The 9,000-nt window shown below is 42.1% G+C and overlaps 1 long non-coding RNA gene across 1 annotated transcript; it reads left to right on the top strand.

The window, feature by feature from the left end:
* The first annotated feature begins 3,282 nt into the window (after positions 1-3,282).
* Positions 3,283-8,566, top strand: LOC309334097. The gene is made up of 2 exons (XR_014152871.1): positions 3,283-3,518; positions 8,271-8,566. It is a non-coding gene; the product is annotated as an uncharacterized lncRNA (long non-coding RNA).
* Positions 8,567-9,000: the final 434 nt, after the last annotated feature.

The raw sequence follows: 9,000 nt of genomic DNA, 5'->3' as shown, positions 1-9,000 counted from the left end.
TGCAGGAGGATGTCCTGTTGCTAGTGTTGAAGTAAGATTCAACTGCCAGTGGGCCTCAACCAACAAAATGTCTCCTGCTTAGTTCCCAGAGTTCTATTTTATACAAATAAACTATACAATTAGATCAGGCTTTCTGCTGTAGATGTTTGCCCTTTTTGTGGAGACAGATGAGGAGGTAATTATGGATGGATGGATGTGTCAATTTCTCTCAATTTCTCATTTTTCCATTTTTAGTTCTCCACTTTCCCACACCAGTTTGCAATTTTAAAAAAGGTCCTCATGAAAATTCACCCACATTCTAGTGGAGATTTCTCCTGGTATGAACATTTTTGCGTGTAATTTTGCCTAATGTACACATTTGTGCAAAGCTATGTTTTGTAATATACTGCTTTTTTGAGTGGTTTCTCCCGCCCCCCACTAAAATGTGCATATTTATTCATACTGCACCTCCTTATATGCATGTTTCTACACGTTACTTTGCTGAAGAAGTGCACTGAGAAATTTCGAGAAGTGAGAGTTTTGAAGGGTTGCAACTTCTGGGTTTGTGTGTTGTTTTGGAAAGTGCAAATTAGGTAAAATCAGGTTTAGAGGCAAACTATATTCTCCATCCCAAATGGTGATTGGGGAAGAGCTAGTGTGCTCAATACCCTGTGTGTTGATTTAAGCCAGAAGATGAAAATCAAGGAAAGTTCTCCAGTTCCAAGGAATGGAAATATTTTCATAAACATTCCTCTGAGAATTTGCATCCAAGAGGAAATTAATTAGGAGGATGATGGTGATCATGGTTTTTACTGAACCACAAAATTGCCCCAGCACTTGTTCTCCTCCTTTCCCCCCTAGCATTAGCTCTTTATGTTTGGCATCTCCTAATTAACTGTGTAACAAATGAGTAGCTGTATGGCTTCAACAATGTCCAGAGAGCTGTGCTTTATTTCATTGTAGATCAAAAATAACTGCCCCTTATCAATAACTGTGTTTGCCAGATTATTCGGAGCACTGTTCTGCTTCCTATGAATTCATTTCCTTTCCTTTCCCCTGATTACTTATTTCAGTTTGATTATTGTACCAAAATTATTTAATTGTTACACTGCAACCAGCAGATGGGTTACCTCTACCATTCACAGTCACTCTGCCTTTTCACATTGTCCATTTTGGGGGATGATAAAAAATTCAGGCAGAGGAACAGCCCTTCAAGTGCTGCAAACCTCATTATCATCACACAATACCCCTTCTAACATTTCTGAAGTGTCAGTTATCCATGCTGCATCTCCCGTCCAAGTTTCCTATTAGGTCTTTGAGTTTTTCTCATTCTGTGCATGTTTCCTTCCTATATGTTAAACCTGAAGCCTTGCTTAGCCTAGCAGACCTTCTCTGGGTGAAAAGGGAAATAACATTTCAAAAAAAGCTGTAGTAGGTTTCTTAATTTATGGCATCAGACTGGTTTCTTTCAGCATTTTTGCAATTTGTGTGAAAGATGCACATTCCATTAAGTCAAACACTGGGTCAGCCATACATCTTGCCCTCCTACCACTCCTCCTCCTCTTGCATTGCAAGGACAAGTGGGTGCCACCACTTATTAGCAGGTGACCTACCTTTCCAAAGGTTTTGAAGGATCCATGTATGTCCACCTCTTTAAATAAGGCAGGGGAACCTCAAACACAGGGGCTGAGTATGACTCTCCAGAGATAATTTACATTTTTCTGCTGACTGTTGTGTGGATCTACTTACAGTAGAAAGATGTCATGTCCACTGCTCTGCTCACTTCCTCTGCCTCACCTACTACTGGGATGTGGCCCCCAGAAGATTCTCCATGAGGGAATATGGCCCTTTTGCAAAAAAAAAAAAAAAAAAAGTTCCCCACCCCTGCTTTAGATTTTTGCCCTTCACTGTTTTTTTAAAAATTTATTATTCAGAAGTATTGCAAGCCCCTGCGTAAATCCCCTCTGCCACACAGCTATTAAAAGTGTCAGAGCTCTGCCTTCTTTTACATCAGGCCACCCTCATCTGAACACTTGAGAGAGGTATCAGTGATATTATGGGTATTAGCTTCCCATCTGAAGAGCTGGGAAAATCCCCCCCCCCCAATTTATCTATTTCTGGAGGGGTGGAATGTACATTTGCATTAAACATGATGACCCTTGTCTTCTACCATTAGGCAGAATGAGGCATCTGCCCCGGGTGGCAGATGCTGAAGGGCAGGTGGTGGCAGTGAGGTGCTGAAGGACAAATCTGTGTGGGCCATGTGGTCTGCTCTGTGCCTACTTAAGCTATCCTGCTTCTCTCACTGTCAATGGAGAAATATGGTTTACTGTCAGTGTTGAAATAAGATTCAACTTCCAGTGCAGCTGGCTTCTGTATGTGAAATAAGGGGAGAGGGAACCATGTTGCCCTTTGCTTCAGGTAGCAAACTGTATTGAGCCAGCTCTAGCCTTATTACTTCTCCTGCTACTGCTACTGCCATTCATGTTGAAGGTGGTGGCAGAAGGGACAGCTGCAATGCACTCCTCCAAGTGAGTACTGTAGTTGGAGCAGGTTGCAGTGGGGCAAGGACAAGCAAAGTGTGTGAGAGAGAGGGAGAGGGAGAGGGAAAGGGAAAGGGAAAGGGAGGGAGGGAGGGAGAGAGAGATTCAGTGCTTGCAACTGGTTTGGCCCTCTAGGCAATATAGCTGCTGACCAGGGTTTGAGGGTCACATTGCAGACAATTCAGACTTCCAGATATGCAAAAGACCAAATCAAAAGTTTGGGCTTAGATGCTCAGTCTCCCAGCCATTCACATTCAGCAGACTGGCAATTTATAAATATTTAAGGTGCACATTTTTAGGCTAGTTGAACTTCATGGCTACACATTTACAGCCTGTGAAAAATCAATATCTTAACATTTGCATTTCAAATGTGTGAGATCTGAGAATTACTGGGCTGGCACCCCTGACCTTTACGTTGGGCCAGGAAAGTAGCTAAGCATGTTTAGGCCTATCTTAGGACGGTGGTGGTGATTTGTGTGTAAAACTTGCATTGAAAGTAGCAAAGGCTTCTTTTCTAACCTTCCCCATTCCTCTAAAATCTGACACAAACAATTATGAACCCATGAATCTGCCTTCATGTAGGAATGGGAAAGCTGTGGCTTTCTATATGTTCTTGAACCAGAACTCCCAAGAGCCCCCACTTTGGCCATACTCCCTAAGGCTGATGGGAGTTGGAGTCCAATAACAGGTGGAGTGTCAAAGGTTCTCCACCCATGATCTAGAACACTGTCTACTGTGACAGAGTCCTGTGTCTGCTTTCTCTCCAGGGTCTCAAGCACACGTCCTACTTCTTGAACTGGACATTCAAATTATTGGGCCATGAAAAGCATAAGGCATATGAAAAGCATATGCCTTATGAGTGAGCTGCAGCTCATCCTAGAATACTGCTGGGATTAATTTTCATTGTGTTATCAAATGCTTCATTATGGCATTTGAAGGTGTTTCTAGTCGCTTTCTCCAAAATGACTTCTGAGTGGTGACTTCTGAAGTAGATGCGTAAGTCAGCTGTCAGTAATGGCTTTCTTTTTCTTTTCTTTTTCAGTATCAGAGTGTATTTAATCTCACAACGAGCTGGTTATACTTGCACAGTAGCTGTAATTCAAATGCATTAAGAAGCATTTATTCTGTGTATAAGCAATTATGTTGGGATGGAAGGGAAGCTAATAGATTCTAGTGAGCATGTGAAGCTAGCTTTGGAAAGAATGGGGCTCCTGTAATAGGGTATGTTGAATTTTTGGCATTACCTGAAATTTTTCAGAAGGTAAAATTAAAATTCTTTGGTTTTCTGAAAGCAGATAAGTGCCTCTTCATCAAATGTGGGCTTACCAAGCTAAATGTTATCCAGTCATGAAAAATAATAGCAGATCTGAATTCTTCATTTCCAAAAACCTATTTTTAAGACCCCTTACTGAAGAAATTTGCAAAAAAGAAAAGAAAAAGAGGTTTTGTCGCCTAAAATGTCCCTCTTATTCATGTAGGTTTAATAACTGTGTAGAAGAGGACATTTCAGTAGGTATAACATAACAACCTGCTGAAATCCTCTCAAATAGGGAAAGCTACTGAAGGTGCAAATGTAGGAGATCTGTTCACTTCTGCATCTGGGGATCTCATATGAAGCTGCCTTGGTGTCAAAATCTTCCCTAACCAGGACCCTGAGGAGACTTCCTTTCTCTCTGAAGAAAAGATGAGGGCCTGTTGCCCAGAAAACTGTGGACAACAAAGAACCTGCTGTAGCCCTAAAACAGACTTATGCTTATCTTGCCTATGGTCATCCTTCCACCTAAATCCCAAACTTTGCCTCACTTGCTGATTCTCCCACCTAATCGCCTCTCTCTCAAGAATGGAGGCCACACTGGAGCCTATGGAAGGCCCGGAACTGGCATAAGAGCATTTATTTCTTTTTCAGGATGTTTTATGGGTGGGCAGGAGTCTCCTCGGGAGGAAGGGTCTCCTCAGGAGGAGGGAGAAGCCCAGAGACAATCCATCTGTGAACAATGACCTAGGGGATTATTTATTTATTTATTTATTTATTTATTTATTTATTTGTATACCACTCTTCATCAGTACCAGATCTTAGTGTGGTTCACAACATAAGAATACAAGATGGAAAAATACAAAATACATAATAAAAACAAGAACAACAAAAACAAATAACATTCAAGGGCTTCACAGGTCATGAGAGGGTCCCCCCCCCAATTGTGGGCCTCCAAATGTGGACCTCCCTCCCCAGAGTAAATGTCTCTTTTCAGCTCTCATCAGTTGCTGAAGATGGATGTCTTTACCCAGGCCTTTGAGAGCTACAAAACTGATTTTGATATCCTTGAAATGCATTGCCTGGGGTGATTTTTATGGGTGGGATTGCTGTTTAGTGCTGCTTTAATTGCTTAGTGTTTTATATACTGTAATCCACCCTGGGACATTCTAATGAAGGGTGGGTAAGAAATATAATAGGAAGTAAAAACATTGCATGCTACAGATTTTGTAAACATTTTATTATTGATTCTCTATAGTTTTATAATGTATTGTGACCTGCCCTGAGATCATTCTGACAATGAAGGGCAATGTATAAATTCTGAAATAAATTGAATAAACAAATACAAAGGGATCCATGCATCCTTAAAGAGTTATTCTTCATCAACTCCATTTCAGTGTCCTGTTCAACAAAGCTATAACAATTTGGTCCTCAATAAACTGCCATCTTCTACGGCAAGAGATTTATGGACATATGTATATATTTTTTGGCAAAATGAATATATAAATATTCATTTAATTAAAATGAATGAGGTAAAACTGATTCACAAAACAGTTCCTTGTAATGAAATTTCAGGCTGTGTAGTGCAGTTTGATTGATGACTTACGGCCAGAAAAGTAGTAATTTAATCCACCTTTCTTTTCATTAATTCATTATATCCATGAGATTCATTAGTGGGCCCATTAAATGAAGTACCAAAAAAGAAAGAAAGGAAAAACAAGCATCAGCTGAAGTATTTTTAACCTGTTCTTCTTAGGAAAATGGCAAATAAGGAATGTTTATTGCTCAGTACTGAAATGGTAGGACAAGGGATCAGTCCCCTGCAGATATTCAAAAGAACATATGAGGGCTCAAACTAGATAGGGTGCATGGAAGCACATGTGCAAGCCCCACCCTCCGTGTCCCCCTGTATACCAGCCCTGCCCTTCCTTCCCCTGTCCTTTGCATTTTGAGTGTGAAAGAAAATTACAGTTGTACCTTGGAAGTCGAACGAAATCCATTCCAGAAGTCCGTTCATCTTCCAAATCATTCAAAAACCAAATTGCAACTTCTGATTGGCTGCAGGAAGTTCCGAAAGAAAGAACGTTTGCAAACCGGAACAATTACTTCCAAGTAGGCAGCATTCGTGAGCCAAAACGTCTGAGTTCCAGCGTGTTCAGGATCCAACTGTATTACCATGTTCAAATTAATCTTCCATCAGATCTCCATGCTCACCGGTCAAGACAGGGGGGGAGGGAACAGAGCCAATGTAGGCTTTCTCACATCCCTTACATACTTGCATGGCCTTCTGAATGTTTAAAGAACGTTCTTATTGGTACAACATTGTGGAAACCATAGAACAGATTTTTACTATTTGGGGCACCCAATTTACCAAATATGCTCAAGTGTCTGTAGTCAAATATTAAACACTGAAATGAAATACCATTGGGTGCCTAATATAGATATTCACTCTACACTGACCCCATGCATTTAAAGCACTATTACACCACTGAAACAGTCATGGCTTCCCCAAAAGAATTGTGGAAACTGTAGCTTGTTAAGGGTGCTGAGTGTAATTAGGAGCCCCACAATTCCTCTCACATTTTCGGGAGTGGTTTAACTATCCATTCCTCTTGCCAGTAAACTCTTGAAATTAATGGCGTGAACTCATGGTGGTTTTGTGTTACTATTAGTATTACAGTGGTACCTCAGGTTAAGTATTTAATTCGTTCCGGAGGTCCGTTCTTAACCTGAAACTGTTCTTAACCTGAAGCACCACTTTAGCTAATGGGGCCTCCTGCTGCTGCCGCACCGCCGGAGCATGATTTCTGTTCTCAACCTGAAGCAAAGTTCTTAACCCGAGATAATATTTCTGAGTTAGTGGAGTCTGTAACCTGAAGCGTATGTAACCTGAAGCATATGTAACCCGAGGTATCACTGTATTCATCTCTTGGATTAGGACCCACCACACTTTTGTTTTGGCACAGAGATGGGCCAGATTGAACAAACCCTGAATGGAAGGACACACCGTCTTTAGTTGAGGTGAAGGCATATGAGAGCAACGGGGGGGGGGGTATAACAAAGAGAGTTGGGGCAAGAATACAGCCCTGTTTCACACCACTCTTTACAGGAAAGGCATCTGATTAGCCATCATACTGGATGGTGCCACACAGGTTCTCACAGATGGACACAATAATTTTGCGAAGCTTAGGTGGGCATCCTATCTTGTTGAGCAGTGTGAATAATCCTTTTTTGGCTTAGAAGTTCAAAGACCTTTGTCAGGTCTATGAAGGCAATCTACAGAGGGCCTCTTTGCTCAGCATTTCTCCTGCAGCTGGTGCACTGAGAAACTCATGTTGACTGTTGACCTCTGATCGCTAAAGCTGCATTATGACTCAGGACAGTCCTTGTCAATGGTAATCTGTCGGGAACTATACGGGTTTGTTTTTCTAGAGGGTCACAATGCTGGAGTCACACAAATGTTGTGGCACGGATCCTTGTTCCCAACAATGCAAGAGGAGGCCATGGAGGCCTTAACGCTTTCCACATGTGCTGCGTCAGTAGGATTTCAACATCGCATGGCAGGACAGAGTCTAAAACAAAGATGTGCTCTCCCATGCCCACATTTTCAGCATGTTCACACTCCTATCTCAGCAACGTCTATGCTGGCTTGGTCATGTGCACAGAATGGAAGATGGCAAGATCCCCAAGGACATGATATATGGGGAGCGGGCTTCAGGCACCAGTCTCATTGGCAGACCAACTCTGTGTTACAAAGAGGTCTGCAAATGAAAGCTGGCAATATCATCCCCACCGTGCGGAAATCCCTTTCAGAAGACCGCAGTGCCTGGAGACAGGTAGTCATGTCATGCATCCACAGCAGTGTCCAGAAGAACAATGTGCTGGGAGGGAGCACAGAGAGAAGAAATGTCATTGTGCATCTACAGCAGCACATCTGGGTGCCTTCATCTGCCCCAGCTGCAACAAAACATGTCTCTCCCATATCAGTCTCTACAGCCACAGCAGGTACTATAACCTTCCAACAGAATGAGTTTGGCTTAAACCCCAAAGGTGAACTCCTGCATTGTCTCCTGAGACAGACAGGTGGCAACAAGTATTATTATTTGTTTTTTGTTTTTCAAATTTCATTTGATTTTACTGACTTTATTTTTATTCTTCCCACCTTCATTTTCTCTGTTAAGTTTGCAAGCAATGATGAAAATAGCAACAGCAACAATTGTTTTAAGAAAATATCTGGAGGGTACTAGGGGGTGTAATCTAGGGCGTGTACAATGCAAAAAATGTAATGAAGAGTTTGTTTTAGAACAATTTTACTTTAGTTCTGGTCATAAATTGTGCAGTGTGTGAAATAGCAAAACTGGTTTGATGTTCCAGGGGGTGGGGGTCTGTGTCTGCCTATGGTAGGGGCTTGTTTCTCTCAAATATCCTTTGCGTTATTTTATCAACTTCCAATCACAGTTGGGTGAGATTGCAACTCTTGTGTCTCTGCATGGCAGGTCAGATGAATGGTTCCCTCTGAAGCCCCTGACAATGAGACAAACAGGAATACATTGCAGTTGGAACGGCAAGGCCCCAGGAGCCAGAGTGTCATTGCTGTGACGGCCTCCAATGGCTGGAGACTTGGGAACTCTGGCTCTTTCTTGAACTGGGGTCACTTGACTGGCATGTCTGCCGGTCTCCTGGGTGGCCCTGAGCTGGCTTTCTGCAGCAGGATGAAAGTGTCAGCAGAATTTTTTAAAAGCACCCTGAATCACATTTTGAGGAAAGGAGAGAAGAACATCTCTTGCTTGAATTTGCTTTCTGTTTAATATTTCTGCAGTGATGACTTGGGGAGGATCTTTTTTTCCAGCAGGTAGGTGGTATTAAATGGCATAAGCACCACGTGCCAAAGGAGGTACAAGCTCCCAGATGCTTCCTGCTCTTGGTTGTGACTTAAGCAAATCTGTGGCCAATTACTACATTAGGGAAGAGTCATAGTTCAGTGGTATGGCAACTGCTTTGCATACAGAAGATCCCAGCTTTCCCAGGTAAGGCTGGTATCAGTCAATGTTGACAATACTGAGTTGGGCCAAAGCTCTGACCTAGGTTCCTATATGAGCCTTTCCCAACACTTCATTTTACAAGGCATGCACCTTAGAAGCCATACGCTGCACAAAATGGAATCAAATAACTTAAAGTAAATTGTAATTAATTCACACTCCCACATTGATTTAATGATGCTTTTCC

Source organism: Podarcis erhardii (genome assembly GCF_964252035.2).
Source record: "Podarcis erhardii genome assembly, chromosome: Z".
In the NCBI taxonomy this organism is placed as follows: domain Eukaryota; kingdom Metazoa; phylum Chordata; class Lepidosauria; order Squamata; family Lacertidae; genus Podarcis; species Podarcis erhardii.
The sequence above is the reverse complement of the archived record's forward strand: the minus strand, read 5'-3'. Positions and strand labels throughout refer to the sequence as shown.